This window comes from Lissotriton helveticus, chromosome 5_1 (genome assembly GCF_964261635.1).
Source record: "Lissotriton helveticus chromosome 5_1, aLisHel1.1, whole genome shotgun sequence".
NCBI classification, from domain to species: Eukaryota; Metazoa; Chordata; class Amphibia; order Caudata; family Salamandridae; genus Lissotriton; species Lissotriton helveticus.
The window spans coordinates 457,229,553-457,246,596 of NC_136065.1; positions in this window are offsets into that span (position 1 = coordinate 457,229,553).

Sequence of the window (17,044 nt, forward strand, 5' to 3'; positions counted from 1 at the left end):
GTGGAAGAGAGCAGCAGATCAGTACGGGAGAATAGAAGAGAACGGGGAATTAGAGAAGGAGGTGGGTGGAAGAGAGCAGCAGATCAGCACAGCAAAAGAGAACAGGGAGTTAAAGAAGGAGGCGGGTGGAAGAGAACAGCAGTTCAGCACATGAGAAGAGAACAGGGAGTTAAGGAAGGAAGCGGGTGGAAGAGAACAACATATTAGCACAGGAGAAGAGAACAGGGAGTTAGAGAAGGAGGCTGGGTGAAAGAGAACAGCAGATCAGAACAGGAGAAGAGAAGCGAACAGGGAGTTAAAGAAGGAGCTGGGGTGGACGAGAGCAGCAGATCAGCACAGGAGAAGATAATAGGGAGTTACAGAAGGAGGCGGGTAGAAGAGAACAGCAGATCAACACAGGAGAAGAGACCAGGGAGTTAAAGAAGGAGGTGGGGTGGATGAGAGCAGCAGATCAGCACAGGAGAAGAGAACAGGGAGTTAAGGAAGGAAGCGGGTGGAAGAGAACAACATTAGCACAGGAGAAGAGAACAGGGAGTTAGAGAAGGAGGCGGGGTGAAAGAACAGCAGATCAGCACAGGAGAAGAGAAGCAAACAGGGAGTTAAAGAAGGAGTTGGGGTGGACGAGAGCAGCAGATCAGCACAGGAGAAGATAACAGGGAGTTACAGAAGGAGGCGGGTAGAAGAGAACAGCAGATCAACACAGGAGAAGAGACCAGGGAGTTAAAGAAGGAGGTGGGGTGGATGAGAGCAGCAGATCAGCACAGGAGAAGAGACCAGGGAGTTAAAGAAGGAGGCGAGTGGAAGAGACCAGCAGATCAGCACAGGAGAAGAGAACATGGAGTTAAAGAAGGAGGCGGCGTGGAAGAGAGCAGCAGATCAGCAAAAGAGAACAGAGAGTTAAACAAGCATTTACAATGCAACGGTTTCGCCTTTGGAAAAGTTAGAGCTATTAGCAATGTAAATGACAATGCCATTCATTTATCTGTTTTCAAAACCAACACATAAATACAAATTTTGTCATTTACAATGCCAATAGCTCAAACTTTTCCAAAGGCGAAACCGTTGCATTGTAAATGCTTGTTTTCCTGTGGGGTGGCCAAGTTCTTGAATATCAGACATAAAGCTTTGAAGTACTCTCACATGCCGAGTGAAAAGTGATAATGGCAGCTCCTCTCTCATTTCAGATCTATCATAATATGTTGAGGAGCCCACTAATGTTGAACCCCTCGTGGAACGTATGCGTTAAAAAAAAAGTGTCCAATTTTGAGATACATTCCCCTTGTTTGTGAGAGTTCCTCTATAGTTTGTACATATTTACGTCTTACATATTACTGTTTGGTGGTGTTTTAACGCCTCCCCTTCTACGGATTTTATTCATTCTTGTTTTTACAATTTTAACAAAAGGAAAAATCATTACTCTGGCCCTTATTAGGTCAAGCTAGAACAGCGCATGGGCTGTTGCTCGACTTATAGTAAAGGGGCTTTCCAAAGTGCGACCCACTGACCTAAAGCTTGCGTTCATGGGGCCTAAAGCTTGCGTTCATGGGGCCTAAAGCTTGCGTTCATGTGAACGCGCGCAGATGCCATCTGCCTTAAACAGCCTGCCCGTTTGGCAAAAGCCTCTTCCAGCTACAGTAATGAGCCGCTGTGCCGGGCTCCAACTTGTTTTCCTTACTAGTATCCTCCCTTACTGCATAACCTTTTATAAATTTAGCAACATGAAAACTCAGTTTAATCATGTTTTAACTTGATGCGAACCCCCACAGATTTTTTCATGTTTTGTATGTTTGTTGCATATTGCTTTTATGATAAAAGTGATCAAATAAAGCATTATTTGATTAGATTAGATCAATAAAGCCAGTACCCGCTCCAGGCATCCTTACATTTGCAGAATTCGCTGGTTGCAGGAATTTGCATTTCATTAAACAAGCAGACTCTCTGGCAAGAAGGCATGTTTCTTGTTTAGCTGTGTCTCTGGAGCCAGTTTCACAGCACAGGAGACTCGCTGAATCACACTTCAGCTGAAGCATTTAAACCATCGGAATTAACCGTCCCGGGACGGTTATCTTTGTAAACAAAAGTCGGGGAACGTTTTTCATGAATCAAAAAAGTAAAGGCACGTCGTGCCTCTCCGATCCCGCCCACTTCGACCTCTGGGTGCACGAGGTACGAAATGATGTTTAGTCGTGTCTTGTAACTTGATAATTAATGAGTGGCCAGAACTGCTTGTAAATATTGGCCAGAAAAAAAACACAGTAACGTCCTTGCTCGAAAATAATGTTCCCCTTCTTCTAGGGAGGGCGCCATGTTCTATCCTACGTTAGTTATGTGGGGGTGAGTGGTAGCACTACTGCGTCCCCCTGGTCTGTAAACGCCATAATAATTAAATTATCTTCTCCTATGGTCTCATCCGTGGCCGGGCCGGGTACTGATCAGCGGGTGGTCCCGACTTTGCTTCTCACGAAAGACATTTGCTGTTTGCCACTCACCGAAAACCAGCTGCGACTTTTCTTCGGAGATATTTTGAATTTTCTATTTTTCTTTATTTTGTATGACGCACTTTAAATGTTTCAGTCGTTAGGAAATATGTTATCTTGAATCCTTCTTTACTGTTCATAGTTATCAGATGGGCCTCGCTGGTTCAGGACATGTTGAGCTCTGTAAGTATTTTAGCCTGTCCCGCGGGTACTGCGATGGCACAGATATAGGCCTAACTAGTGGGTAAGTGGGAGGTGTACTGTTCCCAGTACAGAACTCTGGTGAGACTGGGAAAGGATGCCCTTTTGGGACAAATTGCTTACGCGTGCATGAAGGTCGCGCAGGGACGGAAAAGTTACATTTCTGTTCATTATTGTAAGATGGTCTTTATAAGACCTTAATTCGTTTCCTCTTGGTGTCCGCTACGCCTTTGTATGGCATGCGCATGTTCCTCCTGACACTACTTAACTCTCCTGATCAAATCAAATACTTAATTAAGAGTAATTCACATACAGGCAGAAGAGCCTGGTGTCTTGTGACTGACTGCCTGCGGGGCTGATTTGAGGGGGCGGGAGTGGACACGGACGGCGGGAGGGGGCGGGAGTGGACACGGACGGCGGGAGGGGGCGGGAGAGGACACGGACGGCGGGAGGGGGCGGGAGTGGACACGGACGGCGGGAGGGGGCGGGAGTGGACACGGACGGCGGGAGGGGGCGGGAGTGGACACGGACGGCGGGAGGGGGCGGGAGAGGACACGGACGGCGGGAGGGGGCGGGAGAGGACACGGACGGCGGGAAACGTGCACAGGACAGCGAGGGGGGGCGGAAAGGCACACGGAGGGGGCGGGAATGGACAGCGCATCAGTGAAAGGGGAGGGAACGGGAAAAAACGTAACTCCGCCCTGGGAAAAAATCTCGGGAACGCCCCCGAATCTGGTCCGGCCTTGACGGACAGATCTCTGTTCCAATGGCTAGCCTCCATTTATGGAGCTAGCCAATGGGACAGGGGGGCGTATTCCATTCTCCTTACTGGAAATCAAGAGATTTCTCTGCAGGCGGAGCTAAGAGCTCCGCCCTCCAGCGAAACCTAAAAAGGAGGCGGTGGAAGAGAACAGCAGATCAGCAGAGGAGAAGAGAAGAGAAGAGGGAGTTAGAGAAGGAGGTGGGTGGAAGAGAGGGAGGGCGATAGATAGATAGAGGGAGGGTGGGCGATAGAGTGAGGGCGATAGATAGAGGGAGGGCGATAGATAGAAGGAGGGCGATAGATAGAGGGAGGGCGATAGATAGAGGGAGGGCGATAGATAGAAGGAGGGCGATAGATAGAAGGAGGGCGATAGATAGAGGGAGGGCGATAGATAGAAGGAGGACGATAGATAGAGGGAGGGCGATAGATAGATAGAGTGAGGGAGGGCGATAGATAGAGTGAGGGAGGGCAATAGATAGATAGAGGTAGGGCGATAGAGTGAGTGAGGGCGGTAGAGTGAGTGAGGGCGGTAGAGTGAGTGAGGGCGGTAAAGTGAGGGCGGTAAAGTGAGGGCGGTAGAGTGAGGGCGGTAGAGGGAGGGCGGTAGAGTGAGGGCAGTAGAGGGAGGGCGGTAGAGTGGTGATGGTGTGTGAGAGGGTGAGGGTGTGTGAGGGTGTGTGTGAGTGAGGGGGTGTGAGGGTGTGTGAGAGTGAGGGGGTGTGAGGGTGGGTGAGGGGGTGTGAGGGGTGTGAGGGTGTGGGGGTGTGAGTGTGTGGGGGTGTGAGTGTGCGGGGGTGTGAGTGGTGTGAGGGAGTGGTGGTGTGAGGGAGTGGGGGTGTGAGGGAGTTTGAGAGTGAGGGGATGTGAGGGTGAAGGTATGTGAGGGTGAGGGTGTGTGAGGTTGAGAGGGTGTGTGGGTGAGGGTATGTGAGGGTGAGGATGAGGGGGGTGAGGTGGTGAGAGGGTGAGTGAGGGGGTGGGAGGGTGGGTGAGGGGGGTGAGAGGGTGTGTGAGGGTGAGAGGGTGTGTGAGGGTGAGAGGGTGTGTGAGGGTGAGAGGGTGTGTGAGGGTGAGAGGGTGTGTGAGGGTGAGGGGGTGTGTGAGGGTGAGTGAGGGTGAGAGGGCGGGTGAGGGTGAGAGGGCGGGTGAGGGTGAGTGAGGGGCTGTGAGGGTGAGAGGACGGGTGAGGGTGAGTGAGGGGCTGTGAGGGTGAGAGGACGGGTGAGGGTGAGAGGGGGTGAGAGTGAGTGAGAGTGTGAGAGAGTGTGAGTGAGGGTGTGTGAGGGTGAGGGTAAGGGTGATGGGGTGTGAGGCTGAGGGGGTGTGGGGTTGAGGGGGTGTGTGGGTGAGGGTATGTGAGGGTGAGGGTATGTGAGGGTGAGGGTATGTGAGGGTGAGGAGGTGTGAGGTTGAGAGGGTGTGAGGTTGAGGGGGTGTGAGGTTGAGGGGGTGTGAGGTTGAGGGGGTGTGAGGGTATGTGAGGGTGAGGGGGTGTGAGGTTGAAGGGGTGTGAGGGTGAGGGGGTATGAGGGTGGGGTGTGTGAGGGTTGTGAGGGTGAGTGAGGGTGTGTGGGTGAGTGAGGGTGTGTGAAGGTGAGGGGGCTGAGGGGGTGTGAGAGGGTGTGTGAGGGTGCTGAAGGGACGTGAAATAGCGTGTCCCATCTGTAATGTACTGGTCGGTGAAATAACGTGTTTTGCGAGTGCTGAAGGGGACCTTATAAGTGTTGAGTCACAGATATTGGCAACGTTTTTAAGGTATGTTGTAGAGCAACGTATCTGCTGTGTTCAGTACTGTAAAGTTCGTGTGCAAGTTGTGCTTAGTATAGTGACGTGAGGGCAGTGGCATGGTGTGGAATGTCATGGTGAGTTGTGATATGATGTGTAATGTTTTTAAAATTAAATACATTTTTTTGTTGTGTGTTATTTTTCTATATTTACTGCTCAATCAAATATTAACCTATGGACGGGCTGGAACATTGTGTATGGTATTTCCACCGAAAACAAAGTGAATGCTCTTTGTTGTACTTACTGTACTGCAAATGCTGGTAAATGAAAGCCAACGTGAATATCTATTTAGCAGTGAAACTTGTATGTGTTTGGCATTACCTTGCAATCCGCACCTTCGTTTAGCTTGCAAATCCAGTAAGTGAGGAAGGGGGCGGGAGTAAAGACAGCAGGGACAATGGGCGGGAGTGAAGAGATCACAGACAACGGGTGGGGGCGGGAGTAAATAGGGCACGGACAACGGGCGGGGGGGGGAGGAAGTAAAGAGATCACGGACAACCGGTGGGGGGCGTTAGTAAAGACAGCAGGGACAATGGGAGGGAGGCAGGAGTGAAGAGATCACGGACAACGGGTGGGGGCGGGAGTAAAGACAGCAGGGACAATGGGAGGGAGGCAGGAGTAAAGAGATCACGGACAACTGGTGGGGGGCGAGAGTAAAGACAGCAGGGACAATGGGAGGGAGGCAGGAGTAAAGAGATCACGGACAACGGGTGGGGGCGGGAGTAAAGACAGCAGGGACAATGGGAGGGAGGCAGGAGTGAAGAGATCACGGACAACGGGTGGGGGCGGGAGTAAAGACAGCAGGGACAATGGGAGGGAGGCAGGAGTAAAGAGATCACGGACAACTGGTGGGGGGCGAGAGTAAAGACAGCAGGGACAATGGGAGGGAGGCAGGAGTAAAGAGATCACGGACAACGGGTGGGGGCGGGAGTAAAGACAGCAGGGACAATGGGAGGGAGGCAGGAGTAAAGAGATCACGGACAACGGGTGGGGGGCGGGAGTAAAGACAGCAGGGACAATGGGCGGGGGGCGGGAGTGAAGAGATCACGGACAGGTTTGTAAAGAGGGCACGGGCAACGGGCGGGAGTAAAGAGATCACAGACAACGGGTGGGGGGTGGGAGTAAATAGGGCACGGACAACGGGTGGGGGTCAAGACTGATTTGCATAATGCTGGGTCTGAACTGAGGTGGCATGGGGAGCACAAGAACTATGGCTGTTTATGTCTCATGTGGGACCAGCAGAGATGTCCTTGTGTGATACGCAATCAGCAGTGACGTACATTGTCTATACATGATAAGTGGGGATGATTGCCGGCAGATTATAAACCGCCATGAAGGTCACGCTGGGTTGATGCACACTGGGCGTGGACGTACATGATGTAGACATTGTAAGTTTGGTTATCCATGGTTTAGGAACGCTTACATTGATGTATATGTATTGTTTATAGTTAAGGAGCATAGAAGTTTATGATTTATTAATGGTCATACCCAGGTCCGGTACCTCAGTGGACTAATGCGTCCCCTCCAGGAGTCTGTGTTTGGGCCAATGGCCAAAAGTCCACTTAAACTTTCATCCTTACAAGATTGATAAAATGAGTACCACTGAGTTGGATAACAAACGCACCTGTTATTTAGTGCCAAGATGTCCCAGGGGATGAATGCGTGATTGATAAATGTATGATATGCTATGGTATGTTATGGCATGTTATGTCATGTAATGTTATGCTATGTTATGTTCTCATGGAGGGAGGTGGTTTATATAGACTTTAAATTAATTTCAACACTTTATATACTTTATACAATGTCAGCCTGGACGCCGGTCAGTTACCTTTGTTGGTCCCGCCCATTTCAGCAGGAGGCTCAGCTCACACTCTGTATTTACTGTCTGTGCTAACATGCCATTCACATGACCTTCACATGAGCAAGGGTCCTTCCTGTCCTCTCCCTCCATCAGCACTGGCAGTGACAGTACCAGGTGCCACTGTTGTATTCGCAGCCCCGTCCCAGGGTCATGCTGCAGACCACGTGACGTGCACGGGCAACGGGCGGGGGTAAAGAGATCACGGACAACGGGTGGGGGGCGGGAGTAGGGCACGGACAACGGGTGGGGGGCGGGAGTAAAGACAGCAGGGACAACGGGTGGGGTCGGTAGTAAAGATAGCAGGGACAATGGGAGGGAGGCGGAGTAAAGAGATCACGGACAACGGGCGGGGGGAGGGAGTAAAGAGATCACGGACAACGGGTGGGGGGCGGGAGTAAAGACAGCAGGGACAATGGGAGGGAGGCGGGAGTGAAGAGATCACGGACAACGGGTGGGGGCGGGAGTAAAGACAGTAGGGACAATGGGAGAGAGGCAGGAGTAAAGAGATCACGGACAACGGGTTGGGGCGGGAGTAAAGACAGCAGGGACAATGGGAGGGAGGCGGGAGTGAAGAGATCACGGACAACGGGCGGGGGCGGGAGTAAAGAGATCACGGACAACGGGCGGGGGGCGGGAGTAAAGACAGCAGGGACAATGGGAGGGAGGCGGGAGTGAAGAGATCACGGACAACGGGCGGGGGGCGGGAGTAATGAGATCACGGACAACGGGTGGGGGCGGGAGTAAAGACAGCAGGGATAATGGGAGGGAGGCGGGAGTGAAGAGATCACGGACAACGGGCGGGGGGCGGGGGCGGGAGTAAAGACAGCAGGGAGAACGGGTGGGGTCGGTAGTAAAGACAGCAGGGACAATGGGAGGGAGGCGGGAGTAAAGAGATCACGGACAACGGGCGGTGGGAGGGAGTAAAGAGATCACGGACAACGGGTGGGGGGCGGGAGTAAAGACAGCAGGGACAATGGGAGGGAGGCGGGAGTGAAGAGATCACGGACAACGGGTGGGGGCGGGAGTAAAGACAGTAGGGACAATGGGAGGGAGGCAGGAGTAAAGAGATCATGGACAACGGGTGGGGGCGGGAGTAAAGACAGCAGGGACAATGGGAGGGAGGCGGGAGTGAAGAGATCACGGACAACGGGCGGGGGGCGGGAGTAAAGAGATCACGGACAACGGGCGGGGGGCGGGAGTAAAGACAGCAGGGACAATGGGAGGGAGGCGGGAGTGAAGAGATCACGGACAAAGGGCGGGGGGCGGGAGTAAAGAGATCATGGACAACGGGTGGGGGCGGGAGTAAAGACAGCAGGGATAATGGGAGGGAGGCGGGAGTGAAGAGATCACAGACAACGGGCGGGGGGCGGGAGTAAAGAGATCACGGACAACGGGCGGGGGGCGGGAGTAAAGAGATCACGGACAACGGGCGGGGGGAGGGAGTAAAGAGATCACGGACAAGGGGGGGAGGGAGTAAATAGGGCATGGACAACGTCGTATGGAAAACAAACGGAAGAGAAAGCAGGCCTGTTCCTCTGGGAAAGGTGTTGTTGCAGCAGGCCTAGGCAAACACACCGCTCATCCACCAAGGCCTGGAAGACTTTGGGGCCGAGGTGACAAGGGAAGGGGTCAGAAAAAGCACAGAGCTGCTACTGCTCCAGCAACAGGAAGGAAACAACGGACATGCACTGGTAGCCGTGGGCTGTAACGGAGCCCCTAAAAACACAACTCTAACCACCCTAAGACCCCGGCCCATCATCGCTCAGTGCCTGCCTTCCCAGTGCGGCCCTGCTGAAGGGAGCGAGCGAAGGATAATGTTGTGAGCGTGCGAGCATGCGCCTCAGCTGTACGGGCGCACACTCAGTCATGCTGTGCGTGGTTCTGTGTACCGTGAGCGTGCACATCGGACGTCTAGGAAAGTCGTCATCATCGAAGCCAGCCGGAAGATTTGCGGTGCGTGATCATGGAGAGCCCCGCCTGTTGCCAAGCCTGAGCCGCTGACACACACCTGAGGAGGAAAGACCGGCCTGGAGAGCAGCGGGGGAGTCCTGAGTCAGCCCGGTGAGTAGGGGGGACGTGTTTTTTGGTGCATCAGGCTAGCGAGACAGAGATGGGCACTTGGAGTGTATGGATGTGCGTGTGTGACTGTGTGTGTGTGTGCGCATGAGCGGGGGGGGTCACCTGTGTGTGTGAGCGTGTGTGTATACTGTATGTGTGTGTGTGTGTGTGTGTGTGTGTGTGCGCGCGCCCGCGAATGAGAGGCATGGCTGACTGACTGAGATGTGCACGGCTCGGGAGGCGAGGCATGCGCGTCCACGAGGTGCAATCGGCGCTCGTGCCCCGGTCTGTGGTCCCTTCAGAGCTAGGTGGGCAGCAATAGGTCTTTCGCTAACGCGAGACCTAAAAAGGCATCAAGAAGCAATTGAAACAATTGACAGAACAGCATCAGGCTACTTCATCAACTTCGATGATTTTTCTGAGGATCCAAGTGAACCTAAGGAACAGCCGACAACAATAACTTTTAAAGACAAAGCAAAGGAAGTCTTGCATCAACTACAAGAAACCTATCTGATTTCTCCATGGATTGAACTTTGGGTGGCACTAGGAGTATTCATCCTCATACTTTGGCTCATCATGGTACTATGCATGGGACATTTCATTGAGGGAAAATATGTTACAATGGACACAGCAAGTCAGAACATCAACTCGGTCCTGAAACCACACAAGTCTTCACACATAGAGAAAAGAGAACTTTCTTCAGTAAACTTCACAGCCAATCCTATACCCAGTGGGGTAGCATGGGACAAAACTGATTACGAAATCTATGGTCCGGTTGAGCTTCTGAAGTATCCTCATCAATTTAAGATTTCATTAAGTGACTTTGTAAAACCAAGCATATTTGCTGATGATTGAGACTTTGAAAGTATTAATGATATGATGTCTGATCTAGTAATGTCAGCTAAATTTACAGAACATGATTATTTGCAAGGTTCATCTAATTACGATCAAATGTTTTGTTATAACCATTATGGTAACCATTATCTGCATAAATCTACTCAACCTAGAAATGTTTTAAAATTTAACCAATGGGAACATTGTGCAACTCCACCAAAAGGCAGTTCAAAGACATATTTTGATAAATATTCATACTTTTCAGGGTTCAACACAAGTAATGTAGAATCATTTTATTTCAAATTGTTAAATAAGACAGGAGTGAAAACCATGCTTACAAACACAAAATTAATATATTCAGACTCATTCTTTGAAAAAATGAATACATTCGGTTTTGATTTCTGGAACAATAACATTTTTTTTATTTATTTTTTTCCGGAGTTTTATATAGCGCGAACTAGAACCGAACCGAATCAGTTATCAGAGCGCTTTACATAGCACCAGTTACGTTATATGAGGACACACTTTCATTTTTTTTTTTTTTTTTTAGGCACGGGGAGATTAAGTGATTTGCCCAGAATCACAGGGGTTTTTTGGCGTCGTTACCGAGACTCGAACCCAGATCCCCAGGTCCGAGGTCGAGCGCCTTAGCCGTTAGGCCAACCCCTCTCCCATTGAAACGAAAATGATCTGGGGCACAACAGCAAGTGCAAGGTATAGAATCATTATTTAGAGCCTGCATGATCCCAGAACAAATTATATTTTTGAATGATACAATTCAACAGACATCCTGTCTTGGCCTAGCCAAAATTAAAGACTTAAATAAACCGTCTATTCCAAAACCAACACCTACCAGTAATAGCACTACGGAAGTTGAGATAGACGTATCCCATATTTTAAACCAAAACAGAACACATGCTGATTGGAAAAAATGGTTGATCTGGCCCACAGACACAAATAACTGTCAAGACAGATTCCTGAACAAAATACAGGGGTTCACATTGACCAGGCCAGACCCAAGATACTCCCAGAGACAACATCCAGGGATTGTAACTACTTATAGTGTGGGAAAACTCTGCCTTCAATGGCTACATACATCCACACTGTCAGAAATTAAGCAACACTTAACTTTACTTAAAGAAGGTGCTGACTTGCGTGATTTCATCATAGGACCACGCAAACAGCGTCTAAAACGTTTCATAACGGCCTCTATATATGCAGCTTACAACGAAGCTTGGAAAGTAACTCAAATTGAGACAGCAGAGAAAATACGGGAAATTGACCGTGTTAATTTGGAAAAATCACTTTCTGTTGTAGACAATGGGTTAATGACTCTGTCTTCCAGAATATATTCACTGGACAGTATTGTATCTTCTGCAATCGATATAATAGAACAAGACTTACTGATGTTGCAACACGGTCAGTCTCAATTACGTTCTATTGTACAGCTTGGCTGGACGTTACAAAATCTGCGTTCAGGCTATGTGCCTTGGCGTCTAATCAACACAACGTCACTATTTAATATCTTTAACCTTACTGATAAACAAATCTGTTTGGCACAAAAGGGTGCTGACTATACAATTCTGAGCATTGAAAAACTTGAGAGATTACCATTGACAATGTCAGAACGACCTGTCATTGAATGGATAATACATGGGATAATAAATATTCCGATAACAACTTTCCAGTTTCAATACTGCCAAAAATATATACAGGCAGGCCAGTATGAAAGGTTGGGTAAAGGATACATTAAATCCACATGGAACTTGCCCTATACACACACATGTGTCAGTAATAACGGACAGAGTGTATTTCTTAGTGGTAATAATTGTGAAAGATCGCTAAGTGGCATACTTCTGTGTCAGGGTATTAGTTTGCATGGGGCCTGTGAAGGGACTTCAAATAACCTTTCATGTCACCAGTTAGGCACACCTGCAACACAAATAGAACCATTCTTTAGAAGACTTTCGAACGGGAGTTACATTCTAATTGTAGATCACAGATGTTGTGGCTTGCTGCCAGGAAAACCTTATCTCATAAGCGTGACTTCCAGGGTCATGTGCTGTGAAAGATTATTGTTCCCGAATGATGCTCCAGACAGGGAGGGAAGGTTATGGCCCAGTTTAAAAATCTCTTCTATTCGAATTGATACTTTAAGCAGAATGAAGACTGTGCTCCTACAGACGCCAACCCAGTTGACGTCATCAAAAGAAACGTATGATCTCCAAGTTGCAAGGACAACGGCAGAGATTCATTCAATGTTATCAACAAATAGCCCCCTACACTTCGCAGAAATGTTGAACGAAATCTTAAATATTTCTGATACAAGTGGTATCGCCAGTGTATTTAAGACAGTTTTTTCAGGCGCTTTAACACCATTCAAAGCGATCCTGGGTATTTTTCCAAATTTCGTCCATTCCATCTTTGGCGGACTTCCACTCCTGTTGGGACTCGTAGCAGGCATTTTATTCTTGCTACTCTTGCTTCGTTATGGCAAGCCATATCACAGACAAGACTCCAGCTACAATGGAAGAAACTATCCTAGCTATTCGCTACAGGGACCGCATAACTAAAGTCCTTGGCTTAGCCCGGCTACGAGATCTAAATATGACCTGGTTTCTTTCATTCAAACCCATCTGGCAGAATTGTGTTATGCCTGTATTAAGGTGCATGCTATGCGGCGAAGAATGCGTGTTGGACACCTGTCTTACACTACAATCAGACGTACCATTGGATGCAGATACTTTGTTGGGTCCGGTAAAGGCTCATGCATTGTGCTGTCCCCAGCGGCTACCTATCCTGATGACGGCATTCGTGGAGACTTCACCACTACGATTGAAGGGTAGTGAAGTACAAGATGAAAGCAGCATCGACCAGGTACGACCTTCTGTAAGCAGTTCTGATCAAACCATCAGTGAAAGCAATCATGCGCGTGACTTCATGGTAGCGACATTTTCTAACCTAGTCGAACTCTCACCTGAAGCTGTAGACTGTTTTTTCGAGAATCTATCTGATATGATGTTTTCACCGGAACAGAGAGAATGATTTTAAACAAACTTGCACACGGCGTTCCCTGAACTCTGAATTTGGCCTTCAGTCTTTTGAAAACAAAGTGACTGTAACCTATTTTTTCTCTTCTCCCCTGAATAGCAAAAACGTTTTTTCCAAAATTCCAAAATATTTCCCTTTTTGGCACTTATCTTCTGCTTAAAGTAAAACTATTCTTAGAGAACAGAACTTCTATTCTTAGGAATACTAGAGTAATTACATTACCTCAACCTCTAGTTTATATGCAATACATTGTGTTTATATGTGATGAGATGGTCTCGCAATTTTTCTTCTGTATCAAGAGCCATTTTATGTGTAATTTCGCAAATCATTCATGCTGATATAAAATGTGCATCTCCTTATTGAATGATTATACTGCTTGAATGCATACAGTACCTATACTCATTTCGTGCATTTTGCATACGCCATTTTTAAATATATATATATATATATATATGTTTTTTGGGGTGGTCCGGTATACAAATGCACTGTTAGTTATGTTTACTATTGCTTAGGTTAGTAAATATGTACATAATTTCGTGGAGTGGGTGTAGTGTGTTTATCTAGGTACCTATATTGATACTCCTATTTCTGTCCCTTGTCCGGTTATTAATTCACTAGTGTCCATACAACGGCACAGAAACCCGCCTTCAGATTAGGTCATAGCGCATGCTGTCACATTAAGCAAGCACTATCCCTTCAGCCCCCTAGAGAAGCACACCGAGTTCTCAAAACAAATCAAACCTCCAACAGACCTGGGAAATCCCCGTGACAATTGTTTTGATTTTGCTCGAGAACTCCTGCAAAGAATGTAAGAACGACCAGTCCTTATGACATTCTTGCTGACGTCTTATGTTCATCCTTACGTCAAACACGGCACCTTTCAGGTATAAATATACCGACGTTGCCCTAAGCTAAGACACGGTGGTGACGAGCTTGGAGCAGCGCTACTTGCCGGAGAGCCCAGCTGAAGCAGAAAAGCCCACGGACGCTGCCCCTCCCTTTTGACGCTCTGAGAGAGAGACACTGCCTTTTCTCCTGCCGAGAAATCCAGCCTCCAGCGTTTCCAGCCGCCCTCGCGGGTAACTGGGATATCGAGTCCTGAGACAGAGATACCAACCCTCCAGCCTTCCAAATCCCAGGTACTGAACTGACTAACCCCTTACAGAGAATTCTTGAGTCAGATTCTTGGCAAAGCAAACTTAACTTAAACTGCTATTTACTTACTCCCTCCCAAGTATTAGGCTTAGGTCAGGTACACCGGGGTAGGCGTAGTTAGAAGCACCAGTTGAGTACGATTAGTCAATGTATATATGTATGTATATCTTTTATCCATTTTAGTATCATATGGCTAAGAAACCATATAAATGCTTTTACAGTATTATTTTATAATTCTGTTTTTACTGTATGCACTTTACTTAACTATAAGTATTGCAATAATAGCGATTCATTTCTCTTGTATGAGAAAAGAGACTGATCAATAAATAACATCTTTTATTGAACCACGCCCATCTCTTATTTCTCTACAAACTGGTGAAACTAAGAATGCACGTACTGACTGAGTAAAATAAGTTGTCTTTTGTTTTCACACGACTCTGGAGATATACTCTTGATTAGGGGAGAGCAAAGTTGTCATGTTCTATGGTTGTCAGAAACTAAATCCCTTCTTGTCTATCCAGGGAGGTTAAACTCCTCCTTGCCTATTCGAGAAAGTTTCTAGTGAACTCTGAGCTAGCTGGCACACATAACTTTAAGTCTAATATCGTCAGTAGAAGACCTAGTTAACCACAGTCCTACGTCCATACTATTGAAGATATTATTCCAATGCGCAGAGCTTATTGGGAAAATAGGAACTACACTACAGAAACAAGAGGGAGGAAGACTGCCTGGCCTGTGGGAAGTGCTGTGGTACTGAGAACACTGCTCCTGCAATGTGACCACCTGGCCAGGTCCAGTTGTATCTTCTTCATCCCTCACAGTGCCAGTGGGCATGCCAGTGTCACAGACTCCTTTCGAATTCTCAGAGGAGCGGGTTCGACTCACAAGGTTGGATGACCCAGCACGCATTATCAGCTGTCATCATATTTATTATTCCGTGCCCTATCTGATGTACAGTGGTTTACAGTGGCTGAAGCGCATCACCAGCAATTCTGTGTCCCTTTCTGGTCCTCTTCCTCTGCCCCTATCCCTCCCACTTCCCATTCACATGTCCTCACAGGAGGTGAGGTACAATTCCTCAGTGAGTTCTTCGTGACACAGTGGCAACAGTCCAGCAATTTGACATCCCTTCCCCCTTAAATGACAACCTCTCTTTCTTCCTAGTTACATTTCTTCTATTAGCCAGATTGGCTACTTGTGGTTCTGCTTCAATCTGTGCCTGCGTCAATTGTCACCTTTGTGCAACAATGGTCAAGTTTGGATTCTTCTTTACTGTTGGACTCTGTCATTGATCTTGTTCAGTCATCTCCCAGGTCCTTCGGCTGATGGCAGAGCTCAAAGCATGAGATGTTGCATGTTATTTATTTTGCTACCGTACTTGCAGTTACCCGAGTCCATCTCCTTGCAACCATCAGCAGTGGTGTCTTGCAATAGTTGGTGTCAATCAACCAATCAATCAGGGAATTGTGAAGCGCGCTACTCACCCATGAGAGTCTCAAGGCATTTGGGGGGGGGGAGGGGAGGGGGACGGGAGATGCAGCTCCGAGTCACCCGAAAAGCCAGGTTTTGAGGCTCTTCCTGAAGGCGTGCAGATTAGAGGAGCCTCTGATGTTGACCGGGAGCTCGTTCCAGGCCTTAGCGGTGACGTAGGAGAAGGTGCTTCCACCCGCTCTGGTTCTGTGGATGCATGGGGTTTCTGCTAGTGCAATGTCGGGGGAGCAGAGGTTTCTTTTGGGTACCTGGAAGGAGACTCTTTTGTTGAGGTATTTGGGTCCGGTGTTGTGGAGAGATTTGTAGGAGTGGGTGAGTAGCTTGAAGGTTACTCTCTTCTCGACGGGGAGCCAGTGGAAGTCTCGCTGGTGTTGGGTGATGTACACGTCGTGAGATGCCGAGGACGAGTCTAGCTGTTGTGCTCTGGAGGGTCTGGAGTTTGCGTAGCAGGGATTTGTTGATTCCAGGGTAGAGGGCATTTCCATAGTCCAGTCTGCTTCTTATGAGAGCGTTGGTGACGGTCTATCTGGATTCGGGGGGGGATCCATTTGAAGGTCTTGCGAAGGACGCAGAGGGTGTTGAAGCAGGTGGAGGCGACTGCGATGATCTGAAGGGTCATGGTGAGGGAGGAGTCGAGTATGATGCTGAGGTTCCGGCGTGGTCCGTGGGGGTGGGAGGTTGCCAATGGCGATGGGCTACCACGTGTTGTCCCACGCTGAGGGGGTGGGTCAGAGGACAACGACTTCTGTCCTCTCAGAGTTGAGCTTCAGACAGCTGCTGCTCATCCAAGATGCAACGTCTTATATTCCTTCTTCGAAGCTGAGTCTGGTGGCTTTGAGTTCCTTCATGAGGGAGAGAGGATGAGACGGGTGTCATTGGCATAGGATGCTATGCTGAGTCCATGCGGTCTGACGATGGCGGCGAGGGGGTACATGTAGATGTTGAAGAGTGTGGGACTGGAAAATGATCCTTGGGGTACTCCGCAGTTGATCTCTGTGGGTTCAGAGAGGAAAGGTGGGAGTATGATCCTTTAGTTTCTGCCGGTAAGGAAGGAGCAGAGCCAGTCGAGGGTGGTTCCCTGTATGCCGGCGTCATGGACTCTGGCTGTGAGAGTTCGGTGGGAGAAGGTGTCGAAGGCTGCAGAAAGGTCTAGTAGGATGAGAGCCGCAGTGTGGCCTTGGTCGAGGAGCAGGTGGATGTTGTCTGTGGCAGCGAGGAGGGCGGTCTCGGTGGTGTGGTTGCTGCGGAATCTGGATTGGGAAGAGTCAAGGATGGCGTTCTCTTCAATGAAGTTTGTCAGCTGGGCATTGATGATCTTCTCTGTGACTTTAGCTGCGAAGGAAAGAGAGTGATGGATCAGTAGTTTTT